Genomic DNA, 27,653 nt, shown 5'->3' on the forward strand with positions numbered 1-27,653 from the left:
CATAAACAGAGCAGCCCTGAGGGCTGCTCGTTGCCCATTTTTGTGGATATTTCTTGATGATATGCTAAACAAGAGATGGGTTATTCATACCTCCCCTTTGTAGACCATATAGGGTAACTTCCTGACATTGCCATGGCATTCGTAAACTATCATGGCGCTGATGGGAGTGTAGTAGTGAGGAAGACCAGAGGTAACTCTTGTGGCCATTTTGGTTTTGATGGGACTTAGCCAGTTTCTTTACTGTAACTTGTTTTATCAGCAAGGTCTTTATGACCTGTATCTTGTGCTGACCTCCTATTTCATCCTGTGTCTTAGAATGTCTTAACCCTCTAGGAATGCAGCTTAGTAGGTTTCAGCCTCATTTTACCCAGCTCCCATTTAAGATGGAGTTACTCTAGTTCACATGCCTCCAACATTTGTATTAGTCAGAATGTATGTATATATAGCCTAATTTTACCTCTATAAACCTCAGAAGATAATGATAGAGAAGAAAAAAAGCCAAAAATGTTAAGCAGTCTCTTGAATTCAAACTGAAGTTTCTGTCAAGGCAGGTGGCTTTGAGTCTAGAAAATAATAGAGATGTGCCATGTATAGATGTGAAGAAGTCCAATCTGAGCAGGGTGTTCATAGCTAGCAGTAATCTCTTTTAATGTACCACAATGACATGCATTTGAAATAATGAAAGCACTGAACCAGGAGCAAGCTTACAGATTGCTTTGATCTCAAAAAGGATGAGGAGAACCATGATGTGAATTTATTTGCCTATGAGCCTAGAAAATTTTTTGAATCAGTCCTATCACTCCTATCAGGTTTCATTGTTAGAAAATGCCAGGAAACCCATGAACCACAGATGGGTTCTTTACTACCTATACAACCAATGTTGCCATTTGCTAATATAGATGCAAAGACAATTATCTGAAGTCTTCCACTCTAGCTTTTTGTCTGTACTTAAGAAGTGGTGAAAATGCAGAAAACAGTATTGTCTGACATTACTCACATAATTAATTATTCATTCACTAAGTGGTTAGGATACAGAAACCTACTATAGGAAATAGAGGCTCATACAACTGTTAGAGAAGCTGAAGGAACAAAGATCAGGAAGACCTCTACCCAAGATTTTAGCTTCAAATATCAAAGTGGGTGGTTCTTAATAATTTGTCTGGAAACTCTTTTAATACTATAAAATTCCTAGGAAATTCCCACCAATGTACCCAGTCTGCATTAGTGAAATGGGTGCTTGGTAAAAACTTGTCAGTCACCTACTGTGCAGCATAGTTCTGTTCAGTGTGCAAGTGCCTGTGGGAAGTCAGTTTCTTTACCAGTGCCTGTCATCTGAAAATGCAACGGAATCAAATCTGGAAGGGGAGTCTGTGAAATGTGGATTCTGGCATCTCTTCTGAGTCCCAAAAGATTTTGAAATGGGGTAGTGGAAACACCAGACTGGGTAAAGTCTATCTAGCACACTCTCTTAGATCTACAGGTTTTTAACTGGGCTTCAGATTCATACTCAGAAGTTTACCTTTTGCTTTGATGACCTAATCAGATGCCCTCTCTAGTTTAACAAGAAAAGTATGAAACGTTTTCCCAATTCCTACATGAGGTGGGTTCTCTTTCTACAGATAAAGAAAAGTGTTGAGCTTTGGGAACCTCTAAGCTTGGAACGAGAGCTGTCAGGAAGGAAAAATAAACAAAAACTTTACATGGCAAAATACAATGCAGATAGTAGGGTTACTTGGCTAAACTCTGGTTTTATGTTTGAGGCAGAACAAGAATCCAAGTTGGTGCTCTTCCCATAATGTTTATTAAGCAATTTAATGCATGCATATGCTTAATGAGTGCCTGGGAATGCAAACATCATTGCTCAGTGTTAGTAATACAGTAGAAAACCTGAAAATGTAGTTTTTATATCCAAAAAGTTTTGTGAGAAAGACAGATACTATGATACTTATGAAGAAGAAGACCAATATAGTACTTTATTTGATTTCTTATCTACTAGACTTTGAATTACTTTAAGGCAATTACAGTCACTGGCCATATGTGGTGACCCTTGAACAAACATTTTTATGTTCACCTTGATATCCTGGGCACCTAGGTTCCTAATGGTAGGTTGTTGAATGAAGCTATTTTGCTTCTCTTCCCCCTAACATATATCCCAATCCATCTTATTACTCTTATTTTACTTTCAGAGCAAGCTTTCAACCCACAGTTATCTTAGAATTTTATTTTATTGTTTAATGGCTTCTTAATAATATATTCCCCATCTGGCTTTATTAACTTCATTTAAAGTGCACAGTGCTTTGCATTTTTATAAGTCTAGTGGGTCCTGTTTGTTAATTTATTGAAATGATGATTTATTTTTATTTTGCACAATTTTAAAGCTGTTATTTATTATTTCCCTCCTCCCCCCAACATTGAAGCTATTTGTATTTTATGTGGGTATATTCATGGTTCACACTGCTAGCTGTGGAATCTGTTAATGTAACATCAATAATATATATTTCAGTTGTCTTTCTTTCTCTTGAAGCCATGCCAGAGTGACTCTAACTAGCCGATGAATAAAAATAAGGATGAGAGAGCAGAAAATACTTAAAATTTCCTCTGAAAATCATGCCAATAATCCATTCCTTTGGCAATTTTTTATAAGCTAAAATAATTTTTGTGCAATTACATTAAAATATACATTTATACTTGGTAAAATGATTAGTGATTTTGTCTACATACAGTTTTTGTTCACGTGGATTATTTTTACTAGGGGAAATAAATATTCAACCTCTTTTTCATGATCACTAATGGCAATTCTAGTCTGGCAGTTACATGGTTGAATGTCATCAATATCAGCACGAAACAGTATCAGTGTATATCTATATATACACATCTGTTTATAGACATATGTAATACTTACATACATATAAGTATATACTACTTATAATTGTTATATAAAAGATCCAAAGATAGCTATTGTGCTCTGGTCCCTAGGTTTTTTATTTTTTTTATTGCAGTTGAGATGCATTAACTCAGAACCCCCTGGTACCAAACTCAGATTTTGAAAATAGCCCAGCCCAAGAATCAGACCTTTAGCCTTAGAGTCTGTCTACTTTACATACAGTGAGAAGCCTCATCCCAATTCTGTGGGCCATTGATTACAGAGTCTTGCGGTTATGGGACCCCAAGTTCCTATTGCCCTTTACAGTATTTGGAGCCACACAATTCCAGCTCTATTGCTGAGCGGAAATCACCTAACATGTTTGCCCCCTCTCTGATTTCCCTCTTCTCCGGAAGTTCTCCTGCCCTCTTTTCCCCTCAGGGTGATGGCCTCTTTGCCTAGCCTCTGAATAGCCTTATGCTTTGGAAGGCCTCCCCTTTTGTGCAACTCTGACCCAGCATAGCCCAGTATAGCCTCCATGTGCCACTGTCCCTAGTCATCACATTTTCTTCCTAGATCAGATCCCCTAAATATCTGAAACCCCTACATGAATTATAATTATAATACTTACATATAAACGGAAAGTTATGCAACCTATCCAGTTACTCCGGTAACCTAATTTTAAGAAAAATTGGGGTTATAAACCTATTGTTTAAATGAATATATAAATAAAAATTTTAATTAAAATTATTTATAGTCACATTTCTACTATTATTTAAACAAATATAGAAGAATCCTTATGTAACATGATTGTGATTCATAATTACTTGAGTAATAAAAAAGTTGACTTTCATTAAAATAATACACGTATAATTCAACCTTTTATTTTAACATAAACTATGTATATTTCATTTTTATCTTTAGATGTAGGATTGAGCCATCCTTTTGAGGATATTTCTGCTAATTGTAGTTCCACTTTGTCTTTCTTATATATTCAACATTCTGAAAATATCATCCATAGTTTTTGGTTTCTGTTTCACTCATTTGAAGTAATAAATTGGACACTTTTGAAATAATTTGAGGATAGAATCCCTTTTGATGTTTATAAGTTTTACCCTCATTCTTTTATAGGTGCTTCAGCCACAATTAATTAAGTAATTTTGTTATATAATTTTCTTTTACTGAGTTTTTCTAAACATTAGAATTTGTCTTAGTTACAAAAACTCTCTAGACTTTTCAAACACCCATTCCGTTGGTCTGTACAATATTTAGATAAATTATTGAAGGTAATTATAGGTGTTATTTGGAAATTTGTCATAGCTGACTCTCAGTTCATCATTTCGCATCATAATAGAAGCAAAATTGGAGGTAACCTGTTGCCCTAAGGGTAACCCTTACCAATAAGCATTCAGAGTTAGTAGGTTTTATAGTGAGAATTAAGAGTAGCCTGTTAGTTATGAACTCTATTAATAGACAATTGTGTCCCCCCTCACATTCATATACTGAAGCTTATGACACCCTTTGTGATTGTATTGGAAGACAGGGCCTTTTAAGGAGGTAGTTAACATTAAATCTGGTCTTTTAAGTTGGGGCACTAATCCATTAAGACTGATGTTTTTATAGGAAGAGGAAGAGACACCAGGAATACACATTCAAGGAGAAAAGGCCATGTGAGGACATAGGGAGAAGGTGGACATCTCCAAGCCAGGAAAAGAAGGCTCACTGAAAACCTGCTCTGCTAGCACCTTGATCTTGGACTTCAAGCCTCCAGAACTGTGAGCAAATTAACTTCTGTTGCTTAAGCCACTCAATCCATGATACTTTGTTATGGGAGCTCTAACAGACTAAACACATAGTGAGAATCAGTAGATTTACAAGGGGCAATAGAGACCCTAGTTAATTGAGTTCCATTAAGAGTTTCTATTGCATTTGTAAGTATCTCAATATGATTAACTGGTTGTCAGTGCTCACCCCCAGTCCTTTCTAGGCATGACATTCTAATTCCTAGGTTTTAATTCTTGTCCTTCAGAGTGTCTTTGATTCCTATGGTCAGACAACACACCTGGGAAATGTTTTCTCCATCTTGTATACCCAGTATCTTTCTGCTGCTTTCATACATAAATTGACAGTTTTTCTTGAAACAAAATTCGTGGATAACTTCTTCAAACTTTGATAAATATTGCCTCACAGTCTCCTGGGATTTAGTGTTGTGGAGCAATCTGGGCAGAATGTATCTTACTGTTTGTACCTAGTATTATTTTTTCCCTAGGTAGTTATAGGATTCAATTTTTTTTTTTTTTTTTTGCCTTTTAGCTGTGATAACTCTACTAGATGTATTTTGATATTGTTTTCTTTTTATTGATTTCCTGAAATATAACACTTACTCAGACTGTCAAAATGAAGTTTTATTAGATGAAGAAAATTTCTCATTAATTTGATTATTGTTTCTGATCTATCTTCTCTTCTATATTTTGATTAAGCTTTGGGAGTCTGTTCTCCACATGGTTTGTTTTCTTTATTCTGATTTTAATTCCTTTTATTTAGTCTCTTTATGTTTTAGAAAAATTTCTCATAGTTTCTCCTGTATCATTAATTTGATTTTCTATAGTATCTGTTTTCCTCTTTATATAACATTCAGAAAACGTAGTTTAGAAATAAATAAAATATGCTTAGCCAGTCCTTATCTTGACTTTCCATTTTACTGGTAATTTATTTTAGGTTCATATGTGCAGAGCCTTTGTGATAACATAAAAAATATATTTTATAAGCTTTTTTCTGTTCTTGAAGCCTATATTTGAAAGAAAAACAGTGCATAGTCTTTATGGAAGTGAAGATTGCATTCTTTGAAATTCAGAATTTCTCTTTGGTCCTTGATGCTTCTGGCTTTACTGATTTTTATGGGGGAAAGTCTATATCAACTCTGTCATTCACTATTTGAGGTTTTTTTTTTTTTAACAAGTTATTTCACATTTCTGTACCTAAATTTCTTTATCTACAAAGTGGGATTGATAATAATGGTGTTGATCTCATAGAGTTGTATTGAATATTAAGTCAATCAATGTATTGTTCTTCATTTTCATGGCCAAGAAGAGTATATGGCACATAGCAAAAATTCAATAATGATTGTTTTGAGAAGAAGCATATACTGATCTCCAGGAGAAAAATGTTTTATTTTTCTACCCATTCTAACTTGCTCTGTAAGAGTAGTGCATATCCAAAGTAATTTTATCTGGTCATTCTATGATAGTTAAAACAATTTTCTGGCAATTTTAACCATAGAATCTCATTTTAAGAATTGAAATGTTTTACACCTGCCTGTGGAGCCAAAGCTGCTCCCCTCTCCCAGCTTAGGCCTGCTTTAGGATGGAAGTCCATAGCAGAAAGGTAGGCTTGTCAGCATATTTCATATTCCCCAAGCTTTGTGATCCTCTCCTTCATCCTTGCCTTCTGGTTCAGATTCTGATCTGTCCAGGGTTGGGGTCTGAAGCTATGGCAGGTGAGTGAGAAGAACTATCCTGAAGGAAAGGTCTTAATGAGGTAATTCTCTTGTAACACACTATTAGAACTTTCTGGGCATACAGATTTTCAAATGGACTTGCTTTCTTGGCAAGCAGGAGTTCTTCAGAAGTTGCCCACCGGGACTTCTGCACTGCAGTTTTCACTAACTTGAACATAGAACTTTACTCTAAAACTCCTGATTTTCCACTCCTCCTGAGTATCAGAAGCTTCATAGGGCCCCCTCACTTTGTCAGGTTAGAACCATTATGAAGCGGTACTCCTCTAACATAGCTGCAGCTGAGTGACCTTCTAGTGCATACTGGACACTCCCCAACCTCATCTTCCCCAAGAGGGAAAGAAGTTTTAGGTTCTACACTGAAGGCATTATAATAATCGGCACCAACTCTGCAGCATTCATCCTATCTGAGTTACTGAAAGAGAGTTTTAATTAATAACTAATAGATCCATTACTACAGGCAGCAGATGTTTGGGACTCCCATAAGAGTCTGTAACACCAAGAAGGAGGAGAAGCATCATTTAAGTCTTTACCATTGGCCATTACACAGCATTGTTACCTCATGCTCTCCATTGTTTTGGTGGCAGTGCCTTACAGGAGGGTGTGTTGTCTGGAAGAAGATGGTGGGAGATTCTGGTGCTAGATGCTGAAAACAACATTGCTTAACAGACATGAGACAAGAATTAACCTTGCCTGGAAAAATGGAGTGTTCAGGGCAGAAGCAATAGCACCTGCTTGTGATTGTTGAAGCAGCAATAGCATATGAAAATGCAGAGTGCCAAAGATCAAAGATATTTGACAAACCTGACAAAAACAAGCAATAGGGAAAGGATTTCCTATTTAATTAATGGTGTTGGGAAAACTGGCTAGCCATATGCAGAAAGCTGAAACTGGATCCCTTCCTTACATCTTACACAAAAATTAACTCTAGATGAATTAAATATTTAAACATGAGACCTAACACCATAAAAACACTGGAAGAAAACCTAGGCAATACCATTCAGGACATAGGCATGACTAAAGGACAAGGACTTCATGTCTGAAATACCAAAAGCAATGGCAACAAAAGCCAAAATAGACAAATGGGATCTAATTAAACTTAAGAGCTTCTGCACAGCAAAAAAAAACTATCAATGAAACTATCGAACTGGCAACCAACAGAATGGGAAAAAAATTTTTGCAACCTACCCATTTGCAAAGGGCTAATATTCAGAATCTACGGAGAACTTAAGCAAATTTACAAGCAAAAAAACAACCCCATCAAAAAGTAGGCAAAATATATGAACAGACAGTTTTCAAATGAAGACCTTTATGCATATAACAAATATGAAAAAAAGCTCATTATCACTGGCCATTAGCAAAATGCAATCAAAACCATATTGAGATACCACTTCACAACAGAATGGCAATCATTAAAAAGTCTGGAGACAACAGATGCTGGAGAGGATGTGGAGAAATAGGAAGGCTTTTACGCTGTTGGTGGGAATGTAAATTAGTTCCACTATTGTGGAAGATAGTATGATGATTCCTCAGGCATCTAGAAATAGAGATACCATTTGACCCAGCAATCCCATTACTGGGTATATAACCAAAGGATTATAAATCATTTAATTATGAAAACACATGTACACGTATGTTTATTGCAGTACTGTTCACAATAGCAAAGACTTGGAACCAACACAAATGCCCATCAGTGTTAGACTGGATAAAGAAAATGTGGCACATATACACCATGGTATACTATACGGCCATAAAAAAGGATGAGTTCATGTTTTAGGAAGCTGTATTAATTTTTATAACATCAAGCTACTATTTAGTAACTTTAGTGTTCTTACAGAAAGTGAAGTATTAGTATAACTCCCAGGTTTTCCTGATTTTTAAAAAATTGCATCTTAAGACTATACATAATAAGTGACAACTATATTGCTAAATTTAAAATTGCTAAAATTTTAAATTTGATACAAAGAAACAGAGATTTCTCTGTATTTCTTAACAAGAAGCATTACATTATTTTTTAAAAAATTGCTACACTTAGAAGGCATTTGCAATTAGCCATGGTGGCTCACACCTGTAATCCTAGCACTTTGGGAGGCTGAGGAGGGAGGATGGATTGAACCTAGGAGTTCAGGAACAGCATGGACAACATAGTGAGGGCACATCTCTACAAAATCTAAAAAAATTAGCCAGGCATAGTGGTGCACGTCTGTGGTCCCAGCTGCTCAGGAGGCCACAGTAGGAAGATCACTTGAAATAGGAGGTTAAGGATACAGTGAGCCATGATCACACCACTGCACTACAGCCTGGATGACAGAGCAAGACCATGGGTCAACTATTCTGGTCTTTAAATTATTCATTTGTTTTTAAAAATCTGTTATTCCTTGTACATTGATTACTCTTTTTTTAATAACATTTACCAAAATCATGCTAATCCATTAAATCCAAGCTAATATTCTTCTTGCTGAAAATTTTTTCTTGACCATATTAACAAAAAACCAAATTCTCCTTCTTAATTTTATTAATTGTGTGATGTATTTTATTTTACTTCCATACATATCTCAGTTCTACTACCGAATTTAACCAAGTTGTAACTCCCATGGCTCTCTAGCACCATGCATTGTGTGAAGCAGAACATAAGCAACACTAATAAATTCATGATTTTTGTGTTTGAACAGAAAACTAAAATTTAAAAATCTGTAAGTATACTTTCAGGTTTATTATTTATTAGAAGAAATACAACCCTATTTTTATATACAATATAAAAATAGGCAAAGGATGAAAAAATAATTTTATTAAAGAGCAAATACAAATAGCCATTGAATATATGTGAAAGGATACCAAACTCATTGAGAGTTTGGGGTTATGGAAATGAAAGTCACAATGTGAGACTACTTCCTACCATTAGATTGGCAGAACTTCAAAAGATTGACAGCACTATCTTCAGCAACAATGTGGGCAAAATATATGCCATGAGCTTGCTGTGGGAGAAGTGAGCCTGAATGTTTTCTTGGAAAGCTACATGACAATGTATTAACAATACACACACACACGCACTCACAGACACACACATATATAGTGTGTGTATGTGTATATATATATATATTCTTACACAGCCTATATATGTATATATACACACACCATATACACACATACACACACACTATATATGTGTGTGTATGTGTGTGTGTGTATATGGTGTGTGTATACATACATATATATGCTGTGTGTCTGCATATATATATTGTGTGTATATATATATATATATATATACACACACTATCATATATATAGCTGTGCGTCTCTCTATATAAAAGCTGTATGTAGCCGGGCGCGGTGGCTCAAGCCTGTAATCCCAGCACTTTCGGAGGCAGAGGCAGGTGGATCATGAGGTCAAGAGATCGAGACCATCCTGGTCAATATGGTGAAACCCTGTCTCTACTAAAAATACAAAAAATTAGCTTGGCATGGCGGCGTGTGCCTGTAATCCCAGCTACTCAGGAGGCTGAGGCAGGAGGATTGCCTGAACCCAGGAGGCGGCGGTTGCGGTGAGCTGAGATCGCGCCATTGCATTCCAGCCTGGGTAACAAGAGCGAAACTCCGTCTCAAGAAAAAAAAAAAGCTGTATGTATATGTGCCTGTGTTTGTATATATATTATTTATATATGGGTGTGTATATATGTGTGTATATATATATATATATAAAATAAAATATATATGTGTGTATTACATATGTGTATGTGTGTATATATACATATACACACATACATATATATATATATATATATATATATACGTATATATATGTATATATACATAGGTATATGTATATACATATACATTCCATTTCCCTAGAAATGGAATTCCTGGATGAGAAGTTATCTATATGTACATTACATATATATCTATACACATATATATGTACATATATATATTATATGTACATATAGATAACTTTTCATCCAGGAATTCCATTTCAGGGGAAATGGAATGTATATGTATAGACATATACCTCTATATATACATATATATATACGTATATATACGTATATACATACATATATACGTATATACATACATATATACATTACATATATACACATATATGTATATATACATATATAATATATATACATATATAATATATATACATATGTGTATGTGTATATATACATATATATGTGTATAGATATATATGTAATGTAAATATAAATAACTTTTCATCCAGGAATTCCATTTCTGGGGATGTATCCTATAGAAATAAGAGCAAAAATACTATGAGAGCGACTATTATAGTACCTTTGTAGGGGGAAAAATACTGTGGGAGTGATGATTATAGTACCTTTGTAGTGGGAAAAACTAGAAATAAAGTAAATGTTCCTATAGGCTAAATAAAACAATGGTTAAATAAATTTAATATGGCAGTTGAAATTATCCTGGAATTAAGAGTTAGTTCTAACACATTTGGCTTGGAAAGTAAGGTTACAAAATTACATGCAGAAATTCTGCCTAGGTTTAGACATGGGACTATAGGATTATGATTATCCCTTGCCCGTACCTTGTCATTGAGATCTCATCTCTTCTGGCCTCTTGTATTTGTCTGTATTCTCTAGTGTTTGATAGCATGCTGTCTTCTATCTGTAGCTAGCTATTTTCATGTATATAACTTGTCTTTTTAGCCCCTTGACATGTTTTGTGTACACTATTAAGGCTTACTCTTTGTGCATAGTAGGCAGGCAAGCATCTTTCTTGTTTGATTGATTGATTGAATGAAGCTTGTTAATAGATGACAGGTCCGTAGACCTTGGTATTTGTCAGTAAAATGATTTCCTATTCTTGTCTGTTTTGCACTCAGAAGTATAGCTACTCTATTCAATTATTCAATTATTTTGCTGAAAACATGAAGAGTCTATTTGTTACAGAACATAATAAAAATGTAAAGCCATTGCCATTAATAAATAACAAAACCTATGTGTCTATTTGCCAGCAGCAAGCAGAGTTTGAGTATGCATGTTGTTCAAGATTAGGTAAATCACCGCAGACAAGGAAAATTATGCCATAGCTTATGTGATCAGATCAAAACAACAGTCATTTTCTCCACCAATGATTCCTATTAAATGAATTGTATGCTAACAGTTTCCAATAATGAGTTGGATTTAATAAATTATGTACTCTTCATAACTTTTTAATGTACATTCTTCCAAGACTTGCCTGTTCCCATAAGGGAATTCATCAAACAGCCTCTGTACATCAGAAATAAAAGCAAAATGAATGAAATTGAAATGGCTGAAGCATAACTAGTGGTAATGGGATTGGTCTTGCTTCACTTTCTCTGTCACCCACCAGACATGAGAAATCTCCCACAAGAGGCTCAGTGTTATCTTTTTTCCTGAGTTTTTGTTTCTCCCATAAGTATTAGATATTGGCTGCTGACAACAACTGGATAGTGTTTGTGATTGATCTGTGGACTGCTCTATTGCACCAGAAACTTTATTTCTAAAATATAGTAGGTAAAATTAGGCAACTGAGAATACACACACACACACACACACACACACACACACACACACACACTCCTAAGGATATAAATGAGAGATCATCAACAGGATAGTTAACAATTCTTTTAAATCTTTAATCTTTCCAGTATAGCAAAGGAACATTAAAGGAGAAACAAATCAGCAGTGATATTACAGATGCTTTATAGGTTTTGAAAATCCATCCACAGAAAGTAAATTCAACTGGCTAGGATTCACTTAATAAATAAGCCTAACATTTACTTTGGCATTCTAGCTCAAATATCAGTTATTCTTTTTATTATCAACTTTATTGCATACTCAATCTAATTGAACTGAATTCTTTCCATTCAGAAAAAAAGCTCAATCTTTTGAAATAGATCATAAAATTAATTCTGTTCATTTTGGATCACTTTCCAATGTTTAGAGAAAATATTCCTAGTTTTAATGAGATAAAAATAAGGGGTCTTTATGGGCTATATATGAATGGTAAATTTGTCTTTTAAAACATGACACTGTTCAGGTAAACGTTTTTAGCAGGACCTATAGCAGGTGATGTTTGCACTTAGTAAGACAAGTGATTAAGCCAACACTGATTATTTTGGGGAAAAAAAAAAAAAAAAAACTACTGTATCAGAATTGTTAGTGATTGGATATATTAGAGACAATACTATGCATTTTCCAAACCTTTTTCTCCTTCTTTTGGGCCTGTGGTTTGACTGCGTTTCCCAATAGGTTAGGTAGGGATATATGGCAAAAGTCAACAAGGTACTGGAATATGGCCTCCATGCTCTTTCTTTCCTACCAGACTGTGTATAAGGATGTGGTATCACACTGAAAAAAGCTGGGGCTGTGAATGTCTGCACACAGCAGAGACCCTGCTGACCCAGATCTGACTGTGAAGTGAACAAGAAATCAATTTCTATGGTTAAGCCACTAAAATCTTGAATGTTTGTTAAAGCAGCTAGCTTTTCTGACTCATGTATTACATCCTAGGCAGGATGCTTTCAGATGTCACAAAAAGACCAACCTAAAGTGACTTAGTAAGGACATTTATAATCTCATATAACAAAATGTCCAGAATAGGTGAAATTGTAGTGTTCACAAATTCAGTTATTCAATAATGTCACAAAAGATCCAGACTTTTCCATTTTTCCACTCTTGTTTTTTTTTAGACCGCCTTTCTTCTTCATCACAAAACAGCTCCTGCAATGTCAGACATCACCCAGAAAAAGTAATGACCAAAGGCAGTAAAATGACATTTCCCCTCATGTTTCTCTTTTAAGAATTAAAAAAAAAAAAAAAAAAAAAAAAAAAAAAAAAAAACTTCCCAGAAACTACTCTGTAGACTTTTAAAAAATATCTCATTTCTTGTCCTTTTCCCAAACCAATCACTTGGTGGGGCAATGGTGTAGACGATTAAGATTCATCTGTGGGAACTTAGTCTTTTCTGAGATACATGGCTGGCCAGTAATATCTGAAAAAAAGCGGAAAGAGCAAAGAGAAAAATGAAAATGGCTTACTTTGTAAACAATAGTATATACTCAGATCCTTTAAAGTTTATAGTAAAAAAATTATATTCAATTTATATAGTATTTAATGTTCAACTTATATAGCATTAAAGGCACCCATTTCATTTTATAGAAGGGTGCTGTTGGTGCAGATGCTATTACTAGACTCTTTGGCATTTATGTAAAGACATGAACACTAAGAATTTAAAAATTTACAGATAGATGTGGAAAAGAAGAAAACTGTATAAATTCAAGTCTTCTCATCTGGAAAACCAGAACTGAGGAATACATTTACTCAGCTTAGTTTATGGCTTTATATGGAATAAAGTGTGTGTGTGTGTGTGTGTGTGTGTGTGTGTGTGTGTGTGTGTATATATATAATTTTTAAGTTGACAGATGAAATAGTATTTACCATGTACAACTTGATGCTTTGAAGTATATATGCATTGTGGAATGACTAAATACAGCTAATTAACATGTGCATTACCTCACAAAGTTATCATTCTTTTGGGACAAAAACTAACATCCATTATCTTAGCATTTTTCAAGAATACAGTATATTATTAACTATAGTCATCATGTTGTACAATATATCTCTTGAATTTGCTCTTTCAGTCTAACTGAAATTTTGAATCCTCTGACCAACATCTCCTCAACTACCTTCCACAACCACCCTAGCCTCGGTAACCACCATTCTACCCTCTACTTCTATGAGATCAACTTTTTCAGATTCCATATATGAGGGAGATCAGACAGCACTTGTCTGCCTGTACCTGGCTTATTTCACTTAACATAATGTCTTTCAGGTTCATCCATGTTGCAAGTGACACTATTTCTTTCTGTTTATGGCTGAATTGTATTCCATTGTGTATATATACCACATTAAAAATCCATTTATTCATTAATGGACACTGAAGTCTATATCTTGGCTATTGGGAGTGGTGCTGTAGTGAACATGAGAGTGAAGTTATCTCTTTGACATACTGATTTCAATTCCTTTGGATATGTATATAGTAGTGGGCTTGCTGGTAGTTCTATTTTTAGTTTTTTGAGGAACCTCCATACAGTTTTTTAATGGCTATACTCATTTACATTCTCACAGTATGCAAATGTTTCCTTCTTTCTACATCCTTGGCAACACTTGTTGTGGTGTATCTTCTTATTTCTTAGAGACAGGGTCTCATTCTGGCACCCAGGCTGGAGTGCAGTGGTGTGATCATGGCTCACTGCAGCCTTGACCTCCTGGGCTAAAGCAATCCTCCCACTTCAGTGTCCCAAGTAACTGGGACTACAGGTGTGTGCCATCATGTCCAGCTAATTCTTTTCTTGTTTTTGTAAAGACCAGGTTTCACTATGTTGCCCAGACTGGTCTTGAACTCCTGGACTTAAGCCATCCTCCTGCTTCAGCCACCCAAAGTGCTCGGATTACAGGCATGAGCCACCATGGCTGGTCTTTCTCATCTTTTTGACAACAGTCATTCTAACAGATGTGAGATGATATCTCACTCTGGCTTTATTTGGCATTTTCCTGATGATTAGTGATGTCGAGCATTTTTCATATACCTGTTGGCTATTTACATGTGTTCTTTTGGGAAATGCCTAGTCAGGACCTTTGCCCATATTTTATTTGGATTATTGTTTGTTTGCTATAAAGTTGTTTGAGTTTCTTATTTATTTTGGATATTAACCCCTTATCAGATGTAGAGTTTGTAAAATATTTTCTTCCATTCTATAGGTTGTCTCCTCACTCTATTGATTGTTTCCATTGCTGTGCAGAAGCTTTTTAGTTTGGCACAATCTGGTTTTCCAAAGTTGCTTTTGTTGCATGTGTGTTTTGGACCTTATCCAAAAAAGACATTGCCCAGACCAATGTGATGGAACTTTTATTCTGTGTTTTATTCTAGTAGTTTTATTTATAGTGTTTGCTCTTACATTTAAGTCTTAAACCCATTTTGAGTTAATTTTTATATATGTATGAAATAAGAGTCTAATTTAATTATTTTGCATTTGGATGTTCACTTTTCCCAATATCATTTATTGGCAAGTCTGTCCCTTCCCAATTCTGTGTTGCTGGTGTCAAAATCATTTGGCTGTAAATGCAGGGATTAATTTCTGGGCATTGGATACTGTTCCATTAGTCTATGTAACTGGTTTCATTTTTTGCTCGTACCATGCTGTTTACATTGCTATAGCCTTGTAGTATATTTTGAAGTCAGGTAATGTGTGCCTTTAGCTTTGTTCTTTTTGCTTAAGAATTCTTTGGCTATTTTGAGTCTTTTGTGGTTCCATATGAATTTTAGGATCTTTTTCTCTATACGTGAAGACTGTTGTTGGTATTTGGTAGGAATCACATTGAATCTGTAGATTGCTTTGGGCAGATGAACATTTTAATACTATTAATCTTCCAATCCATGTACATGGGATGTCTTTCTATTTATTTCGGTCTTCTTCAACCTATTTCATTAATGTTTTATACTTTTTAATGTAGAGATCTTTTACCTCTTTAGTTAAATTTATTCATAAGTATTTAATTTTTTACTTATGGGATTTAGAAAAATTGCTTCAGATTATTGCTGTTAGTGTATAGAAACACTACTGATTTTTCTGTGTTGACCCTGCAACTTCACTGAATTTATTTAATAATTCCAACAGTTTTTAGGGTTTTCTATGTATATGATTATGTCATATGTAAACAGAGGCAATTTAACTTCTTCCTTTCCAGTTTGGTTGCCTTTTTTTTTTCCTCTTGCCTAATTGCTCTGGCTAGGACTTTCATTACTCTATGTTGATTAGATGTGCTGAGATGGGCATCCTTGCCTTATTATAGAAAAGCTTTCAACTTTTCCCCATTGAGCATGATGTTAGCTGTGAACAAAGAATATCTTTCTCATAGTAATAAAATGACCCCAAAGGTCAAGAAGACAATTTAGAGCTGTTGAGCCCAATTCTATATGTCTCTATATATCATAGACAAGGAAACTAAATTTTATAATGATTAAGTAAATGTTACCTGAGCATATAAAAAAATCAGTTCCTGCAAGGAAGGAACCACAATGGAATTTCACCTGCCTTCAGTCTAAAACTTTTTAAACACAGTATAGTCCCTTAATGGACAAACATAAGTTAGAAAAAATGACAGTTATGTAAAAGAGAAGTGCATGCCATGTGTGCCATGCAGCACACCAGGCCATTCTTTAAAATACTGATAACTGTAAAATTTACTAACCATTTCCTGGGCACTATACTAAGCTTTCCACATTGGACTGTTTTAATTATTTATCACAACAATCCTATGGTATAGATTTTATTAATTCCCTTATTTATATGTGCTAAGACTAGCTTTCAGAGAAGGTAAATCTATTTTATCATACAGAATCCATTTCTCATTTTTGTAGTTTTGGCTCTTTGAGGTAACAACTACTGGGTTAACTTGAGATAAAACAAAAAACAATCAGTCAGAAGTTACCTATTTTTATCTTTGTGAAGAATAGGAGACAAAGAGAGACAGGGAGTCAAGCAGCTCAAGTTGTTATTAATGATGGATATATTTTAGAAAGAGTATCAGAAGAAATACATTTTCCCAATACAAAATTACATAGTATTTCAATATAACTGTTTTTCAATATTGTACACACTCATACTAGGCAGTCAAAGGAAACAATTTTAGGGGGTTCAGGATTAATCATCTTGTTCTTACAATCTTTGATATTTGTCTTGGGAAGTCCCTTTTTATTGTCTCCCTGTGAACTCTTGAATTTTGGTGGCTCATTCTGAGAAACAAGATGGCTGAACACAGCAACCACTTTCTTATATCACATAGATTTTCATTGTACACTGGTTAAATAATTTTTTTGGTGACATAGTAAAAAAAAAACAAAACAAAACATCAAATTATTGTCCTAATGGTTTTGCCTCTCCTACAAGTGAGAAGGTGTAGATTAATGGCCTAATAGAATTTTAGAATTATTGTTGTTTAATTTTCTCAGGTGGTTCAGAACACACATCTCAGTTGAAATATAAACAACCTCAAATTTTCCTATGCTGGTGAAATATAGGCTAAGGAAAGTTTCAGTTTCCACTTATATGGGAACATCTTTTTATAGAATGACTTCAAACCTGACCCATTCCCAAAAAGTTCTATTTTTCTCTAGAGGTAGTAATCATATTTTTTTCTACAAGAATAATTCATATTCTAGCATAATTAGTGGATGTATTTGGAAAGATGTCTTATGACATCTAAGCCTTAACAAAGTGCTACATGATGGCTGCATTACAGCTTTGATCATTAAATTCTCAGGGAATAAAATCTAATTTTTTTTATCCACCATATAGAGAAAGGTATGTATAAAGATGTTTGAAAAGTGTTTTTTTTTTTCCCTTCTTCTTCTTCTTTTTTTTTTTTTTTTTTTTTTTTGTTGTTGTCCTTTAGGTTCTGGGGTACATGTACAGATCATGCAGGATTGTTGCATAGGTACACATGTGGCAATGTGGTTTGCTGCCTCCATCCCCCATTACCTTTGACAAACAACTACTCCTTTGGACTGTTGGGTTTAATCATTTGTTTGTGCATGGCTACAGAAAATGTTCTTTACTGAATGTTAAGGGAAAAAATCTTTAGGAAAACTACAGTAATTATTACATACACTATTATTTAATAAATGGCATATATTGATTCTTTGGAAATCTTAGTGAGAGCTTGATAGTGTTTATAGAATAAGGATGCAAAATAGAAAATGTTGTTTCCATATAATTATCAGTGGCACAGGTGCCTATATTGTTGGCCATCTGAGTCATGGGGTTGTGGATATTAAAACACTATCACCACCACCAGTGTCAATGTTATATTTCAAATGGCAATGATAGTGCTTTATTTCCATTTGTCATAAAATTCTTAATTGAAAAGGAGAATTAATACATTGACTTCTTCATGCATTGCATTCATGTATTACATTCAGAATTAATACATTGACTTCTTCATCTACTAGTTCATATTTACATTTTTTTTTTTTACTTTTAGTCAGTTTAGCTAGCTAAAATTTAATTGGATATGTGTTGATTTATGTGCATCTCTTGATTTGTGGTTATGCAGATTTGTTTCTATATGTGCAAAATAACTATTTCTATTAACATTGATGGTACTGTTAAAAAAACTATTACACTATAAGAATTAATCAAAATCAGAGTTTGGAAAATTAGTTTTAAAGTATAGAATCTTGGTTGATATGGAGCTTTAAGGAGCCACATTGTTGATTCAATTGATTCCAAATAATCTAAGACAGATGATACAGCTTTTAAGATTTCCCAAGGAGAGTAGATTCCATAAGCTTCTTTGATAACATTTTCCTGCATTTAAAAATCATGGCAATGAGAAGCATTATTTTTTATTTTGCTTCATTTTTTTTTAGGTACATTTAAAATGTTTGCTTTCTTTTCTGGCTTCAGTGGGGTGGAATAAAGCTGGTTATAAAACACTGCTGAAATGCAGGGACACATTTGTCTTGTCAGTGTAGTCTTCCTGTCGTAGTAACTGGCACATAGTAGTGCTTGATAACCATTTGTTGAAAATATAAATTAACAAATAAAGTCTATATTTAACTACTTTTCAATATTCTTTTCCTTAGAGCCAAATAATCCCATTTTTAACAATTGTACAATACTGTATCTGCAATTCAGAAATTATCAAATCTCTTATAATAGTATTTTTTTCATAATGTATTTGGCAGCAAATTTTAACCTTGCATGAACTCATTGTTTTGGTGGCAAATTTTGATCTGAATTGACACGAGGATGTTTTTAGCCCTTCTTTATTTGCTTGGTATGCATATTCATATGTTTTTCTTAAGAAATATTTACAGAATGCTGCCTTTTACCTTTTAGGGCTGTTACATAACATAAGGTATATACACTCTTTTCCCTTTATAAAATGTCCACCTTCCACAAACCTCTCTGAAATTCCCTACAAATCTACATCTAGACTCAAAGACTTTGGGTACAAAACTGGGGAACTGTATTACTATTATCTGATCTTTTTAGTTATCTTAGACATCTATCTGTAAGTTTCATATACAATGCTCTACCAAGATGTCAATCAGTGCTCACAGATCAACATGAATGTCTCTTGTTTTTCTTATAATAAAGGTACATGCCAAACTTTTTCTAAGGTTTCCATGTCTCTTCTGTTTAACCTAGAGGAACCACTTACAAGAAGGGGCAGTTCAGCTTCTGTGAACGTCCCGTTTTGACCTCTCTTTTGAGAGTGCTAACAAGGATGCCAATTAGCATCAGTTGTGATAGCGAAGTTTTATGATTTTGACAGGGTATTATTTTTAAAGAAATGAAGTGTCTCACCTACTCCTTTCACACAGAGCTGTGAAGAGGAAGCTGTAAGGTAATGATTTTTGCAGTCACTTTCAATCTAGACAAACCTAACTAATGATCTTTACTCAAAAATGTCCAAATTCTGTGTTTAATGCGTGGCTTTATTATTGTTGGCCACAAAATACTTTTATAATCATAATATAGCTCTCTGTTATGTATGTATTATAATACTTAAAATCAACATGCAGTTGCATTAATTAAAACCAAATTGCTTAAATTCCAAATGGAATGGTAAGAATACATGCTATACAGAAAATCTACTATGGCATCTAGGAAAAAAAGTGATATATTTGTAAATGCAATGGAAGTTTCTATATGTTTGGATTGAGCTAGCTTTACATGTAGGCAAAATAAATGTAGAAGTTTTTTTTGAATACTAACTTCTGCAAAAGCTCCGCTTATTTTACACATACACCCACACATGGCTTAGTTAACCATATAGACTTCTCCACTTACTGTGTGATCTTCGATGATTCATTTACTGTCTTTAGCTTTTTGTTTATAAAATGGGAGTAAAAGCTACCTAACACTTAAAGCTGTGGCAATATTTAATGTTTAGTAGACATATAATAAGCATTTAATGATGGGAATATAATAATAGTGATACAATAATTACCGGGATTTCTACTGTACTTGTAATTATTGTAAAATAAAACTAAGAGAGTAATTCTGTGCTATCAAGCTATTTATACTGTCTAATTATTAATAGAAAAAATTGCTATTATTTATTTTTATTACTAATGATTTTCATGATTGATATTTACTAACATTTAAATGTCCACAGTGTTAAAGCATAAATGAAATAGTTTTCAAGAATTTCCTTGACCCACAAACTTCTGTTTTACATATTAACATTGATTGTGTTTAATTGTATGTTAGAATAACTGAATGCAACAATTTGTCCAAATATGATTATTTCCTCATGAACAGAATCTCATTATGTTTACCTCACCCAAATCAGACACATGGTATGCACACAACTTTTTAGCTTGTTGTCCTATGGTTAATATACATGGCTCCTTTGTAAAAATCAACCAACAGCTATATAATACATATCATACATGATATTAAGCATATTTTAAAATGCAAAGAGTAATGGATTTTAGCAAGGCTCTAACAATTAAAATTAGAAGTTGAAATTAATATTGAAATATTTGCAAAGGGGATAACATTTTCATTATATTCTATTATTCTGTGGGAATACTTTTTTAGATTGAAATGCCTAATCTACAAATTAAACACACACACGCACACACACGCACACACACACACGCACACACACACACACACACACACATACATACACACCTGTAGCTGCTTTGCTTTTCTGAATATGGGAGAAAAGCAAACTCTTCTACTGGCCAAAGCTATCATGTATCTGAAAGATGTTCTCTTTTGGTCAAATTGAGCGAATGGGGCTGTATGCATAATGGTGAACAGGCTTTATTCCAAAATCAACTTGATTTTGAGGCTTGACTCTATTTCTTACTAAGTTAGGCACATTACTTAAACTGTTATTTAATGCCCTAACCTTTAAAATGGGAACAATAATCTTGCCTCAGAGAGTTGTTACGAAAATAAAATTAATCAATCCTGTCATATCTAAATTTCGTAGCAGAAACTAAGAAATACATATATTTTAGCTTATGTCTTAAATAATCAAATACCTAATAGACATAGAGAAGAGACTAGGAGAGTATACTAGGAAACACGCAGCACACAGGTTGATAAATGAGATCAGGAAGCGAGGCACAGGCTCTATCAAGGTGCTTTTAAGGAATACCAAAGTCCTGAATAAGGCTGGGTGGGTCGGATTACTGCCCCCTAGTGGACAATGTTGCATTGTCCGGCCATCTCGAAAAGCAGGACAGTTTGCTGTAGACCTTATGATTCAGCTCCGTGTCCAAAATCTTACTAAAGCATCAGCCTAAGGGGTCCTTTGGCCCATATCATCAGTCTTCACAACGAAGACATTAGGATGAAGATTTTTATACCACCACTCCCATCTCCTTTCTCTTAACCCTGTGCTCAACTACTTCTCAGGTCTTATTATTATCCTAATCTGCTCCGCCTCTGCACTGATTCTGATATTCCCTTCTCTCACTGAAAAAAACCGTTTGTGAAAGCGTGACATGTGAGTTTTAAAGAATAAGTAGGAATTAAATATTCAGAGTTGTCAGGCTAAAGGAAAGGAGTCTTCCGTTTTGTAAGTCCTAGAATGCTGTAGTAAAAAATTTCAGCGCATGGTTTGCTATTCCCCAGGAGAGGAAACCCTGAGGTTAGGCTACAGCCCTAATTCTGACTGGCTAAGCTGCCACTTACGGTAATGATGGTCATTGTGACACAGGGCTTCAGTTACAGCCACCAGTGAGAAGCAGGAGATAAACAGTTTTGATTTTGTCCTCGAACACAGTTTATGGATCCAGGAGGAGTGCTTCCTTGGATGTCACATTAGCAAAAATGACATTGAGCAGAGTCATTAGCATGTTATTTTGCTCTGGGAAAAGCATATACTGGACATTTTCATTAGTGTAAAGTACGACATTATGTTTAACCTTTTTCCCTCAATATTTAGAAGAACAATTTGGCACATTTTGTGTTTTCTATGCCAATTATCAATTGATTCTTTGTTTTTTGTTAGGCTCTGGTAAATGTATCACATACATACACACTCTTAAGCAGATGTGCATTCTCTTGTCACTATGGATCCCAAGTTATGCACTATGAAATTGTTTTTATAAACTAAAAATTTGCCCCAGTGATTAGGAAAGTATGTCAGTGATTTGGGAGGTATGTAGAATCTTAAAACTCAGATTTGACTCTTTCTGGGCAGAGCTGTTCAACAGCCAATGTAAACTTTCTCTTCAAGAAGAATCTCATTGCAGAAGGCTGATAACAGTTCTCATGTGAAAATAAAAGTAGACACTGACAGTAAGAATGACCAACATGGAGCTTTGAAGTCACACAATGCGCAGTTAACAATAGACTATTTCCGCCAAAGTGAACATCTGCTTAAGTGTGAGTCAGAATAACAAACAGCTCTATGAAACTTTCAAAAGCAGAATGCTATGATTCTGGGCTTAGGGTAAATTCAATTAATAATATATAAAAATTATGAAAATTACTAGTATTAGAAGTTAGATTAAAATTCATGTACATGGAGCCACAGGCTGTAGATTTAACATGGGGTTTCAACTAGTCCCCAAATAAATGAATAAGTGGGGTCACAAGGGTTAGCCCTGCCTGTTGTATCTTGTCAAACCTAGGGTTTTGTTAGATGTACCAGGAGGCCTACAGGAAAATTACCACAGGTGAAAATGAAGAGAGAGTTATCTTAAAGACTCAGAAGAAATATAAATCTTTGAAATGATTTATAATAGGAAATGGAAAAAATATTTTTGAAAGGGAATATGCTCATTATGATATAGAAGCCGAGGCAAAAATAAGAGAGGCTAAGATGGTACTACAGCCAGATGAGATTTATGGGCTATTAGTTGAGGTTAAAAGTGATCTGGTTGAGGTTTAAAAAGTAATATTAGGATAATTTGATTTTCAGTTATAGAACCAAAGTGTGTCCTGTTCCTGCTCTTTTTGTCCAAGGAGCAAAAACAATGTTAAAATCTAATCAGTCATGGTAAGGGTGAACTTTTCTAGAATGTGAAACATAAGGATAAAATGTATAAGATGATGGTAGACATGGAGAAAAGAGAATTAAGGGATGGCTTAAGATACGTAAGTGATCTAAGAAAGGAAACACTTGGAAAGTGTCTACTCATTCTTTTCTAATGTTTTTATTTCATTCTGTTCAAACGACTACTATTCTCCACTTAATTCTCTCAACCCAGACTTCTTTTTCTATAATTCCTCTGAATCTGCTAGAATTAAGATCATATCTATTTCTTTAGTCTTAATTCAATAGTCACATTGCAGAGCTCATCTAAGCCTACTTATCAACATCACTTGACACAGTTTATTACTTCTTTCTTGAAATACTTCCTTCTCTTGGCTTCTGTGATACCCCACTGCTGAATATTCCACTTTTCTGGCTGCTTTTTTCCAGTGTCCTTTGAGAGCTCCACTTTTGTTCAAGCACCAAATATTGGAATGCTTAGTCCTGAGTCTCCATCTTTATCTGCAATCATCTAACTGTCTCCCTAGTGATGTTACTGCCAAATTTAGGTCTCCATCTTTAATTTACGTTTGTTATTGTTGGTCTGACTCTTGATTTGTCTAGGAAGTAAAAAAAAAAACTCTCAAAATCAACATGATCAAAAAAAGTTTCTGTTTCTTCCTCTAAACATATATTCCTTCCTGAATGGTTCACACTTTAATAAATGTTCCCAGTAACCTTCTAATTGCTTGCTTTGAGAAACCTGCAGTTATTCTAGAATTTTTTTCTTTCCTTTACTGACCTCGTTTCCATGTCCAACCAAAACATAGCTTCTGTCCTAGTCCAAGTCACTGTCTTTTTTTTTTTTTTGCTGGTTCAAATGTTTTATGGTTTCTTATTGTTCTTTATGGGTAATTCATTTGCTAACCATCAGCCAGAGCAATTTTCTAAACATGTAAGTCAAATAATGTACCTAAACACTTTCAATTCCTTCCCATTGCACTTAGAATATAATCCAATCAAAAAGGCACAGAAAGATTAACAATAAAATTATTAAGGGCAAAATGAATGAATGGATAAATAAATAAATAAATGGAACCAGAGTGGGAATATTAATTTTAAGCAAGATAAAATTCAGGACAATCAAATAGTGATTAAAGGTTTTTTTAATTGATAAAATGAAATATACAATGCAAGTTAGAAAATTCATAAACCTTTATGTTCAAAGAGTATAATTAGCATATGTAATGGTAATAGCTTAATATGAATGTTTAATATATGTCAGGCATTATGATGAATGTATTATCTTATTTTTACAAAAACTTCATTTCCAAGGCTCTTTCACTGATTACAAAACTAAAGTCTCTAGTCATGCAGCTCACAGAGAATAAAGCTGTAGTGCCAGGTAAGCTCTGTTTCTATAGCCTATGCCCTTTCTACTATGTCACACAACCCAGTGATCCCAAACATTATAGGAGAAATTCAATACAACAGCAGTGGGAAACTTCAACTCTATTTTGACAGCTTTGACAGACCAAGTTGATAAAAACAAATAAGGGCATAGACAACTTTGAATAATGTATTTGTTACGGGCAGATTTCAGGAAAATATCTCAGACCGAAGCTGGCTGTATTTCCTTTTTGTAGGAAGAAAATCAGTTTAATAGGCTGAAGTTATTATTTTAAAACAAAATATATCAAGGCCTACACATTCGTTCCAAGATATAGACTGTTTATCTTAGTGAAAGAAGTTTTCTTTCAAGAAAAGTAGTGTCATGTAGTTTCTAAAAGTCTTTTGCTGAAAGTCTGTTGGATCATTATTTTCTTAAAAATTTGTTGTGTCCTTCTTCATGGGCAAATTATAACAACCATTTGGTGTGTCTGGGTTTATTAACACATGAGTTAGGATATTTTATTTCATGGTACTGACCATTAAATATTGATAACGTCCTCAGATTCCACCCTCTTTTTTGAATGTTCTCATTTTGCATTAGTAAGGAGACTAGATGTTTCATATGGATGAAAATTATTTACAGTGTGGATGTTATCTGCTATTATGCTTTATAGAGTAAAAGTAAGACAGACTCTCTTTAACAGCCTAAGTTTTTCAATGTCTTTAAACTTAATGCTTCTTTTCATGGCTGCACCTGCTTCAACATTCATATGAAACTGAAAACATGATGATAGTATCTAGTGAGATGGGACCCAAATGTCTAACAGACATTGATGCATGAAAGGCACAGCCTAGGGACAGGCTTCAGATGAGAGGTAGACAGCAGATCTAAGTGAGCCCAGGGGCCATCACCCTCTTGGTTATCATGAGAATCCTGAGAGTTCATGGTGGACATAAATGGGTTCAGCTCTCGCCTAGAGCAGGCAGGTTTTTAAAGCTTTTCTTTGCCTTTGAGTTGGCTGAGCCTTTTTTCTTGGTTTTAAGAGGCATTCTAACTTTTAAAGATTTGTTTCCTTTTTTGACAGAAAGCCATTAGTCCTTTGGGAAAGGGAAAGTTTCTTCTCTGATTTCTGGCTACAATCCTACTAGTCTGTGGAAAATGGGACACACACTTTTAGATACCTGATGATTTGAGGGTAGGGTGTTGATAGACCTTGGTTAGAGATGTGGAGCACCAAATGACAGGTCTGACCTGGACTACTTGCTGCTGTCACATTTTAATACATGTGCAGCTGAGGCAGGGGCATTGTCCTTGCTTCAGTCTATAGCACTCTATCTTGGATTTTTACATAAAGAGATTGAAGAGGTAGATATATGAATAAAGAAATGAGAGCTATCCAAAATGTATAGATTAGAAATAAACAATTGACTTTCTTTATGCTGGTCTCATCCAACTTGAATTAAGTTGTACTGCCAGAATTGAAATGAATTAACTGTAAATTTAGCATATCTTTTCTTTACTCCACTGCTTATCATCTCAGAGCCAGAATAAAACCTTTAAGCTTGTCAGTAGTAAATTAGATTCTTTAAGGATACTAGTATTCTTATTTATCTTACTCCCCTGAATAAGCAGTGGAAAAAAAATCTAGATATGTGTGTATTTGAACTTGGGACAGGCTTGATAACGCCTGTTAACAAACTAACTACCACTTTTACTCCCATCCTGTTTTTTGTTACTTTAAGTAGCATTTTGAATATAAAATGTTATTAACATATCTTGGTGCTTAATATTCCATGGCTTTCTCCTATTTGCCAATTGCAGACGAAATGCTAGGGCTGAACGTTTGTCTAATTATTATTTTTTAAATCAGGTGGATAAACTTGTTCTGTGGACTATCTTCAGTCAAGAGAATATGATCTCTGTGTAAAATGAATAAACATTCCCCTGATTAATCTCAAAGGCTCAATGAGGCTAAACCAACCATAGAAGGGTGTTTGTGTGCATGTGTGTACTTTGATTAGAAAGAAAGAATAACCACATGAAGCCTAAAATTCTAAGTAGTAAGTTTATTACACAATTTACTTTTGAATTGCTTGTTAGATTAGCACAAATTAACAATAAATTGTGAGATACATGTGGATTCATTTATTCAGAAATAAAATATTTTTTCTCCTTTTCTATATTTATCTTTTATATAATTTTATGATATATAAACAAAGCAAGATCATATTTTATGCTTTTCTTTTTCTTTTCTTTGAGATGGAGGCTTGCTCTGTTGCCAGGCTGGAGTGCAGTGGTACAATCTTGGCTCACTATAACCTCTGTCTCCCAGGCTCAAGTGTTTCCTCTGCCTCAGCCTCCTGAGTAGCTGGGACTACAGGCACCCACCACCGCACCTGGCTAATTTTTTTCTATTTTAACAGGGATGGGGTTTCACCATGGCTAGGATGGTCTCAATCTCCTGACCTCGTGTTCCAACAGCTTTGGCCTTCCAAAGTGCTAGGATTACAGGTGTGAGCCACTGAACCCAGCATATTTTCTGTTTTTTAAAAAAAGATAAAAAATAAATTGAATCAGAATTTTGAAAATATTTATTTATTTATTTATTTATTTATTTATTTATTTATTGTGCTTTAGGTTCTGGGATACATGTGCAGATCATGCAGGATCGTTGCATAGGTACACACTTGGCACTGTGATTTGCTGCCTTCATCCCCCTGTCACCTACATCTGGCATTTCTCCCCATGTTATCCCTCCCTGATATCCCCACCCCTTCCACTGTTTTTCCCTCAGCCCCTGCAACAGACCTGAGTGTGTGATGCTCCCCTCCCTGTGTCCATGTGTTTCCATTGTTCATCATCTGCCTATGAGTGAGA

At 34.5% G+C, this 27,653-nt stretch overlaps 1 long non-coding RNA gene across 5 annotated transcripts in view; it reads left to right on the forward strand.

Moving 5' to 3' along the window:
- LOC141580866 (uncharacterized) overlaps nt 1-27,653 on the forward strand; it is a 258,553-nt gene that overhangs the window by 42,292 nt on the left and 188,608 nt on the right. For all 5 annotated transcript variants that reach the window (XR_012513266.1, XR_012513265.1, XR_012513270.1 and 2 more), the window contains one exon: nt 4,487-4,638. This is a non-coding gene — a long non-coding RNA (uncharacterized LOC141580866). The remainder of the gene's footprint in view (nt 1-4,486; nt 4,639-27,653) is intronic.

This window comes from Saimiri boliviensis, chromosome 1 (assembly GCF_048565385.1).
Source record: "Saimiri boliviensis isolate mSaiBol1 chromosome 1, mSaiBol1.pri, whole genome shotgun sequence".
Lineage (NCBI taxonomy): Eukaryota > Metazoa > Chordata > Mammalia > Primates > Cebidae > Saimiri > Saimiri boliviensis.